General features: G+C 36.8%; 1 protein-coding gene and 1 non-coding gene across 4 annotated transcripts in view; both read left to right on the top strand.

Annotated features, from left to right (window-relative positions):
• ARHGEF4 (Rho guanine nucleotide exchange factor 4) overlaps nucleotides 1-18386 on the top strand; it is a 262468-nt gene that overhangs the window by 23509 nt on the left and 220573 nt on the right. The window lies entirely within an intron of this gene.
• Nucleotides 2775-2872, top strand: LOC118550304 (U6 spliceosomal RNA). The gene has a single exon (XR_004924486.2). It is a non-coding gene; the product is annotated as a U6 spliceosomal RNA (small nuclear RNA).

The raw sequence follows: 18386 nt of genomic DNA on the forward strand, positions 1-18386 counted from the left end.
AAGGGAACTGCTATTCCTTTCTCTGCAGGGAATAGGCTTAGCTTTCTAAAAATGGCTTCAAGCCTGTTTCAAGTTGTTCACCTTGTTGTTAAAGGTTAATGGGTCTTCCCCTGCTGGTTATCAAAACACAGAGCTCAAGCTTCTGGGAGAAGCTGGGGAGGGTACGCCATGCCAGCCTTGCACCAAGCACACCCCAGTATGTAAGCCTTGCTTTCAAAGACTTCTTTAGTCTAGAACCTGCCCTAGAAGAAACCATGGTTTTTATACTAAAACTAGAAATGTGTGATTGACAGTAGATGAAATTTTGAAATCGAGATTGTCTTGGGAAACCTGGCTCTGTTGGCATCTTGTACTCACAGGCTGTTCAGTCCTAAAGCAAAACCCCTTCTGGTTCCCCCATCAAGGCCTCTTGTCAGCAGACATTACTCCAGAGCTTGGCTCCTCCTATTTCCCAGCTTTCTTCTTTGAGCTGCTTTGAGCTGAATTATACCAATTGTGTGTCCCTTCCCCATGACCACTGGGTACAATTGCAAATCTTACTGCTGGCAAGTTCTTTTGTCTGATGTCTGCAAGGTTCTTAATGGGATTTCTAATGGAGTCACTCAGAAAGGAGACTGTCTTTCTGCCAGCTTCTTATGAGAGGGAAGAATTTCCCTGTTGTTTGGGGATTATGGGTTACAAGGAGATACAAAAGAGTAGAGGAGAAAGAATGGCCTGGGATATCAATGCCATATGTGTAAAACGGGAGCACCAGCACCTCACAGGGCTGTGGTACAATTTGATGGGATGGGGTCAGGCCTCCATGGTAGCCCACCTTTGAAGAGCGGAGGCCGCTTCTATTAGGCTGCCCACGGGCACCTCCCAGCTTGCAGCTGATCCATCTGCTCACCTGTGGCCACACATGCACGTGCTCCGTATTAGCTTGCAGAGCACACTTTAAAGAATCTTAAGGCGGCAAAGTCCAAGTCAGATGACTAATATAGGGCTAACTGTGGGCACTAACTTTCTTTTTGTTGCCTTTCTTAATCTTCAGAGGAATGGGCACACAAAGGCTTGGAGCCAAACTGCCTGGGTTTAAATCCTGACTCACCACTTCCTAGCTGATGTGACCATGACCAAGTTACTTGATTTCTCTGTGCCCCATTTTCATCTTCTGTAAAATGAGGATATAGTGCCTACCTCATCTGGCTGTCATGAGACTCGTGTAAGGTAAAGGTTCAATAAATATTATTGTCATTACTCCAATTTTATGAAAGAAAAAAATAAGACTCAGAAATCAATACTGGTTGGGGCGCCTGGGTGGCTCAGTTGGTTAAGCGACTGCCTTCGGCTCAGGTCATGATCCTGGAGTCCCTGGATCGAGTCCCACAACGGGCTCCCTGCTCAGCAGGGAGTCTGCTTCTCCCTCTGACCCTCCCCCTCTCATGCTCTCTCTCTCTTTCATTCTCTCTCTCAAATAAATAAATAAAATCTTAAAAAAAAAAAAAAGAAATCAATACTGGTTACTCTTTACTTAGCTACTAGTGGCAGAACTAACTAGGATATATATCTGGTACAGTTATAGTCCTCTCTTTAGTATGCGGGTTCATGGTCAAAGAAATGAATCCAAAATGGTAGGAGATCAGAAGCCTATATGGGCACTGGGCAGTGTGCGTGTGTGGTGGCAGGTGGTAAGAGTGCTCCTGGGGGTGGAATTTGGCTCAGGGATACACAGCCTTCGATTTCCAGGAGACACCCCCAGGTTCTGTGGATAACCTGATTTGATCAAGGTCCCTCTGCAGTGAAAGGACTATTTTGGATTCCTTACTGCCCCCTGGTGGTAACGGATAGAGTGAGGCTCTCCCTGAGAGATGAAAGCAGGAGGCTATTTTGAAATGCGCTCTCTAGATTAATGAAGAATTTTGAACTTTTTGTTTCTCTGTTTTAGCCTTCCTGGCACCTCTGGCCCAACAGCATAAATTAGTTCTGGGTTTTGTCCCCTCTGGCCCAACAGCATATATTAGTTCTGGGTTTTGTCCCGTTATTAATTAATGAATAGCTTGCTAACTGCTTGACTCCAGTAAGTTACCAGCCTCTTGGGGATCTTCCATCATTAAGGTCAGCCATCTCAGTCCCACTCAGAGTCAGTGGTCTATTCCAGCCTGTTCATTCTTATTTTCAGCAGACAAACCACGAGGTGGCAGTACAAGGGTTTGTCCTTCTGTTTTCTCCCCAGGTGATGGGAGAGTACGTCAGAGGAATCGTGGTACGTGCAGGTAGGCTCAGAGCAGAGTGCTAAAAGTTAGTCTTCTATCTCCAGGTCATGTTTCCAGCATGGCCAGGCTCAACACTCAGGCCTGAGTCCTCAACACAATTTGCCTGTATGTGTGCCTTCTCTTTCTTATATGGCAAATAGAGACAAAATTGGCTCAAACTTCCTTAAAGGGCACCCTGAGGAATCAGATTAGCTAGTGGGTAAGAATAAGAGTTATTTTTATAATTAAGTTAAATTTTGGGGGGAAGTTATTATGGATTCACATACAAGTTATAATAATACAGGGAGCTGCCATGTACCTTTCACCCATTTCCCCCCAATGACAGCATCTCATAAAACGATAGCACAATATCACAACCAGGATATTGACATTTACACCATCAAGACACGCACCACTTTCATCACCCCAAGGTTCTCTCCTATGGCTTCTTTACAGCCACACCCATGCCGCCATCTTTACCACTAATAACCACTAATCTGTTCTCCATCTCTATAATTTTTTCATTTCAAGAATATTATAATGCTCACTTCAGCAGCACATATACTAAAATTGGAATGACTCAGAGAAGATTAGCATACGTAAAAAAGACACATATTTCTGAAGTGTTCCATATTTAAAAAAAAAAGAATGTTATATATCTTGCCATTTGCAATGACATAGATAGAGCTAGAGAGTATTATGCTAAGTGAACTAAGTCACAGAAAGACAAATACCATATGATTTCACTCATATGAAGAATTTAAGAAACAAAATGAACAAAAGGAAAAAGAGAAAGGCAAACCAAGAACCAGGCTCTTAACTATAGAGAACACACTGATGGTTACCAGAGGGGAGTTGGCAGGGGGTCGGGGGGATGAAATAGGTGATGGGGATTAAGGAGGGCGCTTGTGATGAGCACTGGGTGTTGTATGGAAGTGTTGAGTCACTATATTGTACACCTGAGAATAAATTAAATTGTATGTTAACTAACTGGAATTTAAATAAAAACTTTAAAAAATAAACAAGAATATTCTATAAATGGATTCATACAGTATGTAATACTTTAGCTTTGGATTTTTTTCACTTAGCGTAATTCTCTGCATATGCATCCAAGCTGTGTGTATATCCATGGCTGGTACTTCATTGGATGGATGTACCAGTTTGTCTAACTATTCACTTGTTGAAGGACATCCAGGCCATTTCCAGTTTTGACCTATTGTGAATATTAAGCTATTTTGAATTTTAGCTATTGTGAATAAAGTTGCTATGGCATTCATGTACAGGTTTTTGTATAAATGTAAGTTTTCATTTCCCTGGGATAAAGGCCCAAAAGTGCAATTGCTAGGTTTTATGGTAGTTTGTGTTTTTTGATTGATGGGTCCATTTCATCTAAGTTGTCAAATTTATATGTATAGCATTATTGGTAGTATTCTTATCCTTTTAATACCTGCAGGGTCCCCTGTTTCATTTCTGATATCGATAATTTGTGTCTTCTCTCTTTTTTCTTTGTCAGGCCAACTAGAGCTTGGTCAATTTTATTGACTTTTTAAAGAATCAGCTCTTTACTTCATTGATTTTTCTCTGCTCTTTTTGTTTCTACTTCATTGATTTCCGCTCATTATTATTTATTTCCTTCTGCTTGTTTTAGACTTAATTTGCTCTTTTTAACTAGGTTCTTGAGATGGAACGTAGGTTATAGGTTGAGACTTCCTTTTTTCCTAATGTATTCATTTACTGCTATAAATTTCCCTCTCAGCATGACTTTAGCTGTGTCCCACAATTTTTTATATGTTGCACTTTCATTTTCATTTGGTTAATTGTTTTTTTTACATTTCCCTTGAAACGTCCTCTTTGACCTTGGATTATCTAGACATGTATTTTGTTTCCAAGTGTTTGGATTGTCCTGTTCTTTCTTTTATTATTATTTTTTAAATTCTTTATTTAAATTCAATTCAGTTAACATATACTGTATTATTAGTTTCAGAGGTAGAATTTAGTGATTCATCAGTTGCATATAATACCCACTGCTCATTACATCAAGTGCCCTCCTTAATGCCCATCACCCAAATGGGTTGTGATATTGTGCTATCGTTTTACGAGATGCTGTCATTGGGGGAAAATGGGTGAAAGGTACATGGCAGCTCCCTGTATTATTTCTTATAACCTGTATGTGAATCCATAATAACTTCCCCCCAAAATTTAACTTAATTATAAAAATAACTCTTATTCTTACCCACTAGCTAATCTGATTCCTCAGGGTGCCCCACCCACCACCCTTCCAGCAACTCTCAGTTTGTTTCCTAGAATTAAGTGTCTCTTATGGCTTTTCTTCCTATTTTCATATTATTTTATTTCTCCTTGCCTTCCCCTATGTTCATCTGTTTTGTTTCTTAAATTCCACATGAGTGAAATCATATGATATGTGTCTTTCTCTGACTGCCTTATTTTGCTTAGCATAATACCCCCTAGTTCCATCCACATGCTTGCAAATGGCAAGATTTCATTCTTTTTGGTGGCTGAGTAATATTCCATTGTGTATATATACCACTTCTTTATTGATCCATCTGTTGATAGGCATCTGGGCTCTTTCCATAGTTTGGCTATTGTGGACATTGCTGCTATAAACATTGGGATGCACGTGCCCCTTCGGATCACTACATTTGTATCTTTGGGGTAAATACCTAGTAGTGCAATTGCTGGGTCATAGTGTATCTCTATTTTTAACTTTCTGAGGAATCTCCGTACTGTTTTCCAGAGTGTCTGTACCAGCTTGCATTCCCACCAATGGTATAAGAGGGTTCCCCTTTCTCCTCATCCTTGCCAACATAGTTGTTTCCTGACATTAATTTTAGCCATTCTGATAGATGTGAGGTGGTATCTCATTGTGGTTTTGATTTGTATTTGCCTGATACCGTGATGTTGAGCATTTTTTCATGTGTGTGTTGGCCATTTGTCATATGTCTTCTTTGGAGAAATGTCTCTTCGTGCCTTCTGCCCATTTCTTGATTGGATTTGTTGTTTTTTGGGTGTTAAGTTTGATAAGTTCTTTATAGATGTTGAACACTAGCCCTTTATCTGTCTTATCTGTCTTATATCTTTTATGTCATTTGCAAACATCTTCTCCCATTCTGCAGGTTGTCTTTTAGTTTTGTCAACTGTTTCCTTTGCTCTGCAAAAGCATTTTATCTGGATGAACTCCCAATAGCTCATTTTTGCTTTTGTTTCCCTTGCCTTTGGAGACGTGTCTAGCAAGAAGTTGAGGCAGCTGGGGTAAAAAAGGTTGCTGCCTGTGTTCTTCTCTAGGATTTTGATAGATTCCTGTCTCACATTTAGGTCTTTCATCCATTTTGAGTCTGTTTTTTTCTGTATGTGTAAGAAAGTGGTCCAATTTCATTCTTCTACATGTGGCTGTCCAATTTTCCCAACACCATTTGTTGAAGAGACTGTCTTTTTTCCATTGGATATTCTTTCCTGCTTTGTTGAAGATTAGCTGACCATAGAGTTATGGGTCTATTTCTGGGTTTTCTATTCTATTCCATTGATCTATGTGTCTGTTTTTGGGATGATTACAGCTTTGTACTACAGCTTAAAGTCCAGAATTGTGATGTCTCCAGCTTTGGTTTTCTTTTTCGGGATTACTTTGGCTATTTAGGGTCTTTTGTAGTTCCATACAAATTTTAGGATTTTTCCAACTTGGTGAAAAATGCTGATATTTGATATGGATTGCACTGAAGGTGTAGATTGCTTTGAGTAGCATAGACATTTTAACAATATTTGTTCTTCCAACCCATGAGCATGGAATATTTTTCCATTTCTCTGTTTCTTCCTCAATTTCTTTCATAAGTGTTCTGTAGTTTTCAGAGTACAGATCCTTTGCCTCTTTGGTTAGGTTTATTCCTAGGTATCTTATGGTTTTGGGTGCAACTATAAATGGGATAGATTCCTTGATTTCCCTTTCTTCTGCCTCATTGTTAGTGTATAGAAATGCAACTGACTTCTGTGCATTTATTTTATATCCTGCCACTTTGCTGAATTCCTGAATGAGTTCTAGCAATTTTGGGGTTGAGTCTTTTGGGTTTTTAACGTAGAGTATCATGTCATCTGTAAAGAGTGAATGTTTGACTTCTTCTTTGCTGATTTGGATGCCTTTTATTTCTTTTTGTTGTCTGATTGCTGAGGCTAGGACATCCAGTACTATATGGAAAAACAGTGGTGAGTGGACATCCCTATCAAGTTCCTGACCTTAGGGGAAAAGCTCTCAGTTTTTCCCTATTTAGGATAATATTCACTGTGGGTTTTTTGTATATGGCTTTTATGATATTGAGGTATGTTCCCTCTTATCATTACACTGTGAAGAGTTTTAATCAAGAAAAGATGCTGTATTTTGTCAAATGCTTTTTTGGCATCTATTGAGAGGATCATATGGTTCTTGTCCTTTCTTTTATTAATGTGGTGTATCACATTGATTGATTTGCAGATGTTGAACCATTAGCCCAGAAATTAATCCTACTTGGTTGTGGTGAATAATCCTTTTAATGTACTATTGGATCCTATTAGCTAGTATCTGGATGAGAATTTTTGCATCCCTGTTCATCAGGAATATTGGTGTAATTCTCCTTTTTAGTGGGGGTCCTTGTCTGGTTTTGAGATCAAAGTAATGCTTGTCTTGTAGAAGGAATTTGAAGTTTTCTATTTTCATTTCTATTTTTTGGAACAGTTTCAAAAGAATAGGTATTAATTCTTCTTTAAATGTTTGGTAGGAATCTGCTGGGTGGCCATCTGGTCCTGCACTCTTACTTCTTGAGAGACTTTTGATTACTGATTCAATTTCTTTGCTGGTTATAGGTCTGTTCAGGTTTTCTATTTCTTCCTGTTTCAGTTTTGGTAGTTTACATGTTTCTAGGAATGCATCCATTTCTTCCAGATTGCCAAATTTGTTGGCATATAATTGCTCATAATATTCTCTTATAATTATTTGTATTTTTTTGATGTTGATTGTGATCTCTATCCTTTCATTCATGATTTTATTTATGTGGGTCATTTCTCTTTTCTTTTCAATAAGTTTGGCTAGGGGGTTATTGATCTTACTAATTATTACAGAGAACCAGCTCCTAGTTTCATTGATCTACTGGGTTTTTTTTATTTCTACATCACTGATTTCTACTCTAATCTTTATTGTTTCTCTTCTCCTGCCGGATTTAGACTTTATTTGCTGTTATTTATCCAGCTCCTTTAGGTGTAAGGTTAGGTTTTGTATTTGAGACTTTTCTTGTTTCTTAAGGAAGACTTTATTGCTATATGCTTCCCTTTTAGGACTGCCTTTGCTGCATCCCAAAGGTTTTGGACTTTCTTGTTTTCATTTTCATTTGCTTCCGTGTATTTTTTTTTCTTTAATTTCCTGGCTGACCCATTCATTCTTTAGTAGGATGCTCTTTAGCCTCCTTGTATTTGTGGTCCTTCCAAAATTTTCTTCTGGTTGACTTCAAGTTTTAAAGCATTGTGTTCTGAAAATATGCATGATATGATCTCCATCTTTTTATACTGGTTGAGACCTGATTTGTCACCCAGTATGTGATCTATTCTGGAGAATGTTCCATGTGCACTTGAGAAGAATGTGTATTCTGTTGCTTTAAGATGAAATGCTCTGAATATATCTGTGAAGTCCATCTGGTCCAGTGTTTCATTCAAAGCTCTTGTTTCCTTGTTGATCTTCTGCTTAGATGATCTGTCCATTGTTGTGAGTGTTAAAGTCCTCTACTATTATTGCATTATTATCAATGAGTTTCTTTAATTTTGTTATTAATTGGCTTATATATTTTTCTGTCTTACGTTGGGGGCATAAATATTTACAATTGTTAGATCTTGTTGGATAGACCCTTTTATTATAATATAGGGTCCTTCATCTCTTATTATAGTCTTTGTCTTAAAATCTAGTTTGTCTGATATAAGTATTAATACTCCAGCTTTCTTTTGATGTCCATTAGCATGATAAATAGTTCTCCACCCCCTTATTTTTAATCTGGAGGTGTCTTGGGGTCTAAAGTGAATCTCTTGTAGACAGCATTTTTTTTTTTAAAGATTTTATTTATTTGACAGAGAGAGACACAGCGAGAGAGGGAACACAAGCAGGGGGAGTGGGAGGGAGAAGCAGGCTTCCCACGGAGCAGGGAGCCCGACGTGGGGCTTGATCCTAGGACCCTGGGACCATGACCTGAGCCAAAGGCAGACGCTTAGCAACTGCACCACCCAGGCGCCCCACTTGTAGACAGCATATTGATGGGTCTTGTTTTTTTATCCAATCTGATACCCTATGTCTTTTAATTGGGGTGTTTAGCCCATTCCCATTCAGAGTAATTATTGAAAGATATTAATTTAGTGCCATTGTATTACCTTTAAAGATGCTGTTTCTGGATGTGAGGGTGATCTGGCTGCGACATCTGTCACCCCATTGATCGCCAGGGTTGATGTGGCTGATCTGGCTGGCTAGGCGGGTGTCCCCTTCCTCCCTCACCACTCCATGTGCATCCCTCCTGAAGCTGCGCGCTCGGTCGAAGAGGACGACCTTCCCCAATAGAGGAGGACCATTCTTCAGTCAAGGGTATACGAGTAGCTCTGCTCCCCTGCTAGAACCTCCAAACAAGCTCTCAAGATGCTGTTTCTGTAGATTGTCTGTGTTCCTTTCTGGACTTTTGGTCTCTCTCCTCGCTCAAAGGATCTCCGTTTAATATTTGTTTCAGGGCTGGTTTAGCATTCACAAATTCCTTTAGTTTTTGCTTGTCCTGGAAACTCTTTATCTCTACTTCTATTCTGAATGACAACCTTGGTAGATAAAGTATTTTTGGCTGGATATTTTTCCCATTTAGCACATTGAATATATTATGCCAGTCCTTTCTGGCCTTCCAGGTCTCTGTAGACAGGTCTGTTGCCAGTCTTATGTGTCTTCCCTTGTAGGTTAAGGACCTCTTGTCCCAAGCTGCTTTCAGGATTTTCTCTTTATCTTTGAAACTTTCAAGCTCCACTATTGTATGTCGAGGTTTTGACGTATTTTTATTGATTGTGAGGGGGATTCTCTGTTCCTCCTGGACTTGAATACCTGTTTCCTTCCCCAGATTAGGGAAGTTATCAGCTATAATTTGTTCAAATAAACCTTCTGCCCCTCTCTTTCCCTCTTTTAATCTTCTGGGACCCCTATTATTTGAATATTATTTCACTTTATGGTACTGCTGTTTTCTCAAAGTCTCCCTTCGTGATCCAATAGTTGTTTTTCTTTTTCTCATCTTCCTTTTTCTCCATCATTTTGTCTTCTATATATCACTGACTCTCTCTTCTGCCTCATTTATCCTAGCTGTTTAGAGCCTCCATTTTTGACTGCATCTCCATAATAGCATTTTTAATTTCAGCTGATTAGATTTTAGTTCTTTTATTTCTACAGTAAGTGATTCTCTACTGTCTTCTATGCTTTTTTCAAGCCCAGCTAGTATCTTTATAATCATTGTTTTGAATTCTAGTTCCAACATCTTACTTATATCCATATTGATTAAATCCCTGGCAGTGAGTACTACCTCCTGTTCTTTCTTTTGGGGTAAGTTTCTCTGTCTCATCATTATGTCAAGAAAATAATACAAGAAAGAGAGAGAGAAAGGACAAAATTAACACAACACCAGAAAAATACAAACAAAGCAAACCAGAAGAAAACAGAAACAAAACAAATTAAGAAAAATATCAAAGAAGAAGTAAAACAGAACAAAACAATAAGCTAGATCCTGGGTGTATTTTGATCTCTTTGTTAAAAGAAACTAGATCCCAAAATAGGAAAGAAAGAAAAACATGTGTGTGTGTGTGTGTGTGTGTGTGTGTGTATAAAATAAATACAATGAAAAGAAACCAAAAATTAAATATATATATATATATACACACACATATAAATTTAAAAAGGAAAAAATAAGAATTGAAAAAAATGAGAAAATAGCTGAAAAAAATAAAACGGAAATACTTAAGAATAATAAAGAAAAACCACAATGCTATATACAGTTTTCCCCAAGAGTTGAATTCTATATGATGGATAAACTTGGTGCTAGCTGGTTGTTCCTGCTGGTTGTTCCTGCTGGTCCTCTGGAGGCAGGGCATTTTGTACTGATTCTCAGGAGTCTTTGTCCTTGTGGAATTAGGCCCCCCTTGCCAGGGGGTTGGGCTCAGTGTAAGAGGCTCCGGATTGCACTATGTGGTGCTGTTTTGCTCCCTGAAGGCTTTCAGTACTGATGGGGGAGATTAAAATGACAGAGTCCCAATCTCTAGCCCTGGAGCTGAAAGTTCCCTCTCCTACTCTTCAGTGTGCCCTCACAGAAAAGCAGTCAGTCACTCTTGTCTTTGTGTTTTCCATACTATCTCTGTGTTCACCCAGCCTGTGACCAAGAATTTTTATCTCAGGCATGTGACCCAGTTTCGAGTCTCCAAATTTTATGGACTGCTGCAGCATGGACCTGCACTGTTCCTTCCAAAGGATGGAGGCAGGGGGTATCTGACTTTTGCTGGGCCCTGCCCAGAGAGAAGTCTCATGACTGTGCAGCATCTGCAATTTATGGCAACACTGAGCTTAAAGCTGGTGCCTAGACTCTCTGTTTTCAGCCAACTTCTCAGCTCCAATGCCTGGGAACTCTGCCACACTTAGGCACTCCCATTCTTTTTGTGAACCTGCAGATCCTGAGACCACACTGTCCCACCTAGGATTCCACCCCGCTTCGCCATCTGAGCACCTTTAAGCCAGGGATGTCCCCCATAGTAGCAGACTTCTAAAAGTTGTGATTCTGCACTCAGCTGCTTATAATACTTTGCTGTAGCCTCCTTAAGCAAGCTCTCTAACCTCCTCCATATCTTCCAATATATTGCCCTAGATTCACATATCCACACCTCCTACCTTCCAAAATATGGTTTATTTTTCATTTGTAGAATCGCAGCAGTTCTTTTCTCAGATCTCCCATTGATTTCACAGGTATTCAGAATGATTTGATAATTATCTAGCTGAATTTCAGGGACCAGACAAAAATAGGGTCCTCTACTTCTCTGCCATTTTAACTCCTCTCACTACTTTTTTTATTATTATTGTTATTTTTATTTTTATTACTGATTCTTTGGGATTTTTCTACATATAGAATCATGTCATCTGTGGGCAAATACAATTTTATGTCTTCCTTCCAATCTGCATAACTTTTGTTTCCTTTTCTTATCTTATTGCATTAACTAGGACTTCCTGTACAATGTTGAATAGAAATGGTGAGAAGGATCATCCTTGGCTTTTCAGTTCCTTAGAGGGGAAGTATTTGGCTCTGACTATTAAGTATGATGTTAGCTATAGGTTTTTGTAGATGTTCTTTATCAAGTTGAAGAATATCCCCTATGATACTGTTTTGCTAAGATTTATTTTTTATCATGAATTGAATTGGATTTTGTCAAATGCTTTTCCTGAATCTATTAAAATGGTCTTATTATCTTTTTTCTTTAGTGTTTTGATAAAATGGATTGCATTTAGAATATTGAACCAGCCATGCATACCTTGATCTCACTTGGTCTGTCAATTACTAATAAAGGAGTGTTGAAATCTCCAACTATATAATAATGGACTTGTCTATTTCTCCTTGTCCTTCTATCCATTTTTGCATCACATGTTTTGATTCTGTTTTTAGGTGAATATAATTCTTTTAGTACATTGTTGAATTTTGTTAACAATGTTGTTAATATTGTTATGTTGTTAATAATAACAATGTTGTTAGTAATAAATGTTAATAGAGTTGTTAATATTTTGTTGAGGATTTTTGCATCCATGTTCATGAAAGATATGGTCTGTGATTTTCTTTTCTTGTGGTGTTATTTGTTTGGTTTCTAGTATTTTAGTCTGGTTATTTTGTCTGGTTTTAGTATTTTGCCTGGTTTTGTCTGGTTTTAGTAAAAGGTTAATACTGGTATAATCTGATGAGTTAGGAGGTATTCTCTCTGCTTGTATATTATGGAAGAGATTGTAGAGAATCATTCTCATTTGTTCCATAAATGTTTGGTATAATTCCTGAGTAAACCCATCTGGACCTAGTGCTTTCTGTTTTGGAAGGTTATTAAGTATTGATTTAATTTCTTTAATAAATATGGATCTCTTCAGGTTATTCCTTCTTGTATGAGTTTTGGTATAAGTCCATTAACCTTGTGTGTTTCTTTTTTTTTAAGATTTTATTTATTTATTTGACAGAGAGAGAGCGACAGCAAGAGAGGGAACACAAGTGGGGGGAGTGGGAGAGGGAGAAGCAGGCTTCCCGCCGAGCAGAGAGCCCAATGTGGGGCTCGATCCCAGGACCCTGGGATCATGACCTGAGCCAAAGGCAGACACTTAACAACTGAGCCACCCAGGTGCCCCAACCTTGTGTATTTCAAGCAATTGATCCATTTGTTTAAGTCATCAAATTTGTGTGCATATAGTTGTTCATACTATTTCTTTATTATTCTTAATGTCCATGGGATCAGTAATGATGGGCTCTCTTCCATTTCTGATATTAGTAATTTTTATTTTCTCTGTTTTATTCTTGGTTAACCTGCCTAGAGATTTATCAATTTTATTGTTTTTTCAAAGAAACAGCTTTTGGTTTCCTTGATTTTTTGTAATGTTTCCTGTTTTCAATTTCATTGATTTATACTCTGATTTTTATTCTTTTTTTCTTCTACCTACTTAGAAACTAATTTGTTATTCTTTTTCTAGTTTCTTAAGGTAGAGACTTAGATTATGGATTTTATGTCTTTCTTTTTTTCCTAATACATGCATTCAATGCTATAATTTTCCTCTAAACACTGCTTTTTGCTGCATCCCATAAACTTCGATAAGTTGTATTTTCATTTCATTCAAAGTATTTTAAATATCTCTCTCGAGTCTTCTTTGACCCATATGTTATTTAGAAGTGTGCAGTTTAATCCCCACATATTTTGAGATTTTTCCAGCCACTTTTTTCTTATTGATTTTAGTTTATTTCCATTGTGGTCTGAGAACATACTTTGTATGATTTCCTTTTTTTTAATTGTTAAGATGTGTTTTATGGCTCAGGCTTATTCTTATGGTGTCAAAGTTTGAGTCCCTCCTTTTAATTTTTTCAGAATTGGAATGGCTAGATCATATAATATAGTCTATGTTTAATTTTCTGAGTAATACATTGTTTTCTGTTGCAGCTGCATCATTTCACATTTCCATCAACAGTGCACAAATATTCCAATCCAATGCTAATTATTTTCTGTTTTTTAATAATAGCCATCCTAATGAATGTGAAGTAGTATATTTTGCCTTTCCCTAATGGCTAGGGACATTGAATCATTTTTAATGTACTTATTGGCGATCTGTACATATTTTCTTTGCAGAAATGTCTATTCAAATTTTTTTTTGCCCATTTTTATATTATTTTCCTCATTTTGTTGGATTGTATGAGTTCTTTGTGTATTCTGAAAATTAATCTGTTGTGAGATATATGATTTGCAAATATTTTCTCCTCTTCCATGGGTTGCTTTTTCACTCTGTTGATAGTGTCCTGTGATGCACAAAAGTTTTAAGTTTTATAGAAGACCAATTTATTTTTTCATTTTGTTACCTGTGCTGTTAGTGTCACATCTAAGAAATCATTGCCAAATCCAATGTCATGCAACTTCCCTCCTATGTTTTCTTCTAAAAGTTTTAGTTTTTTAGCTCCTACACTTAGGTCTTTGAATCATTTTGAGTTAATTTTTTTATATGGTGTACAGTAAGGGTCCAGCTTCACTCTTTTATATGTGGATATCCAGTTTCCCAAAACTATTCATTGAAAAGACTGTCCTATTTTTTACACCTTTGTCAAAAATCATTTGATCATTTATGTAAGAGTTTATTTCTGGGCTCTCTATTCTGTTCCATTGTTCTATATGTCTGTCTTTATGCCAGTACTGTTAGTTACTGTAGCTTTGTAGTAAGTTTTGAAATCAGGAAGTATGAGACCTCCAACTTTGTTCTTTTTTTTTTTTCAAGATTGTTTTGGCTGTTTGGAGTCCCTTGATATTTCAGAGGAATTTTAGTACAGGTTTTTATATTTCTTCAAAAAGAAGTCATTGGGTTTTGATAGGAATTGCATTGTATCTGGAGATCATTTTAGGTAGTATTATCATCTTAACAATATTCTGTCTTCTCGTCTATGAACATGGGATGTCATTTATTGGCACCTTCTTTAATTTCTTTCAGCAATGTTATATAGTTTTCAGTGTACTGGTCTTTCACCCCCTTGGTCAAGTTTATTCCTAAGTATTTTAATCTTTTTTTTGCTATTGTAGTTTCCTTAGGTTTGTTTTGGATTTTTCATTATTAGTGCATAGAAATGCAACTGAATTTTGTGTGTTAATTTTGTGTCCCACAAAATTGGTTTATTTTTTGCTGAATTGCTAATTTGTTTATTTGCTTTAACAGTATGTATGTGTGTGTCTGTGTGTGTGTGTGTCTGTGTGTGTGTGTATCTGGAATATAAAGTCATGTTATGTGTAAACAAAGAAAATTTTATTTCTCCCTTTTCAATATTAATACCTTTTATTTTTTCTTCTTGCTTATTTGCTCTTGCAAGGACTTCCAGGACTATGTTGAATAGAAGACATAGAAAGTGGGAATCCCTGTTTTGTTCCTATCTTGGGGGAAATACTTTTAATCTTTGACCACTGAGTATGATGTTAGGTGTGGGTTTTTCATATCATATTAAGGAAGTTTTCTTCTATTCCTGGTTTATTGGGTTTGTTTTATTTTTAATGAAGAAAGGATTGAATTTTGTCAAATACTTTTTCTGCATCAGTTGAGATGATCATATGTTCTTTCCCTTTCACTCTAGTAATTGATTTTACTGAATCACTTTTCACTTGTTTAAACATTATCACATTCTGGGGATAAATTTCATTTGGCCATGATACATAATCTTTTTAATATGCTGATGAATTCAGTTGGCTAGTATTTTATTGCAGGTTTTTACAACAATATTTATAAGGAATATTGGTCTGTAGTTTTCTTGTATTATCTGTCTAGTTTGGGTGTCAGGGTACTCCTGACTTCATAGAATGAGTTAGGATGTGTTTCCTCCTCTTCAATATTTTGAAAAGTTTGAAAAGTATTTGTGTTCATTTTTCTTTATATGTTTGGCACTATTCACCAGGACAGTCATTTGGTCCTAGCTTTTAGTTGTTGTTGAAGGTTTTGATTACTGATTTAATCTCTTTACTAGTTATAGGTCTATTCAGATTTTTTATCTTTTCATGATTCAGTTTTGGCACAATGTGTGCTTCTAGGAATTTGTCCTCTTCATTTAGGTTAACCAATATGTTGGCATAAAAATGTTCATCACATTCTTTTTTTTTTTTTTTTTGACAGAGAGAGACACAGCAAGAGAAGGAACACAAGCAGGGGAAGTGGGAGAGGGAGAAGCAGGCTTCTCAATGAGCAGGGAGCCCGATGCGGGGCTCGATCCCAGGACCCTAGGATCATGACCTGAGCCAAAGGCAGACGCTTAATGACTGAGCCACCCAGGCACCCCATTATTTTTATTTCTGTAACCTCAGTAGTATTGTTTTTGTTTTTATTTCTGATTTTAGTAATATGAGTCTTCTTCCCTCTGCCAGTTTTGGGTTTAATTTGCTTTTCTTTTTCTTAAGGCATAAACTTAGGTTATTGATTTAAGATCTTTTTTTAGTATGTGCATTTATAGCTATAAATTCCCTTCTTACCATTGCTTTCACTATATCTCATAGATTTTGGTATTTTGTGTTTTTGTTTTCATTTGTCTCAATGTACAGATTTTCCTCAACTTACAGTGGGGTTGTTATATCCCAATAAACCCATCATAAGTTGAAAGTATCATAATTCAAATGGGAGAAGATATTTGCAAATGACATATTCAATAAAGGGTTAGTATCCAAAATATATAAAGAACTTATAAAATTCAGCACCCAAAAAACAAATAATCCAATTAAGAAATGAGCAGAAGACATGAACAGACATTTTTCCAAAGAAGACATACAGATGACCAACAGACACATGAAAAGATACTCAATATCACTTATCATCAGGGAAATACAAATCAGAACTACAATGAGATATCACCTCACATCTGTCCAGATGGCTAAAATCAACAAGAAACCACAGGTGTTGGCCAGGATGTGGTGAAAGGAGAATCCTCTTGCGCTACTGGTGGGAATACAAAATGGCGCAGCTACTATGAAAAACAGTGTGGAGGTTCCTCAAAAAGTTAAAAATAGAACTACCTTGTGATCCAAAAATCACACTACTGGGTGTTTGCTCAAAGAATACAAGAACACTAATTCAAAGGGATACATGCACCCCTATGTTTATAGCAGCATTATTTACAATAGCCAAGATATAGAAGCAGCCCAAGTGTCCATTGATTGATGAATGGATAAAGATGGTGTGAGATATATACATATACATATATACATGTATACATATATATACATATATGTACACACACACCCCCTGGAATATTATTCAGCCATAACAAAGAATGAAATCTTGCCATTTGCAACAACATGGATGGAGTTAGAGAGTATAATGCTAAGCGAAATAAGTCACGGAAAGACAAATACGATATGATTTCACTCAAATGTAGAATTCAAGAAACAAAACAAACAAGCAAAGGGAAAAAAAATAAGAGAGAGAGACAAATCAAGAAACAGACCCTTAATTATAGAGAACAAACTGATGGTTACCAGAGGGGAGGGGGGTGGGGGATGGGTTAATAGGTGATGGGAATTAATGAGTACACTTGTCATGATGAGCACAGGGTGATGTATGGAAGTGTTGAATTGTACACCTGAAACTAATATAATACTATATGTTAACTAACTGGAATTAAAATTAAAACATTTTAAAAATAAAGTGTCATAATTCAAATTGGCATTTAATACACCTAACCTACTGAACATCATAGCTTAGTCTAGCCTACATTAAACATGCTTAGAACACTTACATTAATGTACATTTAGGCAAAATCATCTAACACAGCCTTTTTTATAATAGAGTATCAAATATCTCATGTAATTTATTGATTACCTTACTGAAAATGAAAACCAGAATGGTTCTATGGGTACAGAATGTTTGTAATTGTATTTGTTGTTTACCCTCATGATCACATGGCTGGCTGGGAGCTGTGGCCCAGCATCACAAGAGTATTAATAGTATCACACATACCACTAGCTCCAGAAAAGATCAAAATTCAAACTTCAAAGTATGGTTTCTACTGAATGCATATCACTTTTGCACCATCATACATTTGAAAAATTGTAAGTTGAACCAGCACAAGTGGGGACTGTCTGTGTTTTCTAATTTCCCTTTTGATTTCTTCTTTGACCCATTGGTTTTTTAAGAATGTGTTGCTTAGGAGCACCTGGGTGGCTCAGTCAGTCAAGCGTCTGCCTTCCGCTCCGGTCATGATCTCAGGGTCCTGGGATCAAGCCCCACATAAGGGCTCCCTGCTCAGCAGGGAGTCTGCTTCTCCCTCTCTCCACTCATGCTCTCTCTCTCAAATAAATAAAATCTAAAAAAAAAAAATGAATGTGTTGTTTAATTTTCCTATATTTGTGAATCTAGTTTTCCTGTTATTGATTTTTATCCACTGTGATAGTTAAGAATATTTTTTATGATTACAATCTTTTAAAATTTATTGACTCATTTTGTGTCCTAACATATAGTCCATTTTGGAGAATGTTCTATATGCACTTGAGAAAATGTGTATTCTGCTGTTCTTGGGTATTCAGTATATTTCTGTTATGTCTAATTAGTTTGTGGTTTTGTTCAAGTCCTCTATTTCCTTATTGATCTTTCATTGGTTGTCCTACCATATTAAAAGTAATGTTTTGAAGTCTTAATTATTACTGTAGAAATATTTATTTCTCCCTTCAATTCTGTAATGTTTGTTTCATATATTTTGGGCTCTGAGGTTTGGTGCATATATGTTAAAATTGTTATATTTTCTTCATGGATTGATCCTTTTATCAATCTGTAATGTCTTTGTCTTTGTAACAGTTTTTTACTTAAAGTCTATTTTATCTAAATTAGTAGAGCCACCTTAGCTCTCTTTTGGTTAGTATTTGCATGGAATATATTTTTCCATC

This window comes from Halichoerus grypus, chromosome 4, assembly GCF_964656455.1.
Source record: "Halichoerus grypus chromosome 4, mHalGry1.hap1.1, whole genome shotgun sequence".
In the NCBI taxonomy this organism is placed as follows: domain Eukaryota; kingdom Metazoa; phylum Chordata; class Mammalia; order Carnivora; family Phocidae; genus Halichoerus; species Halichoerus grypus.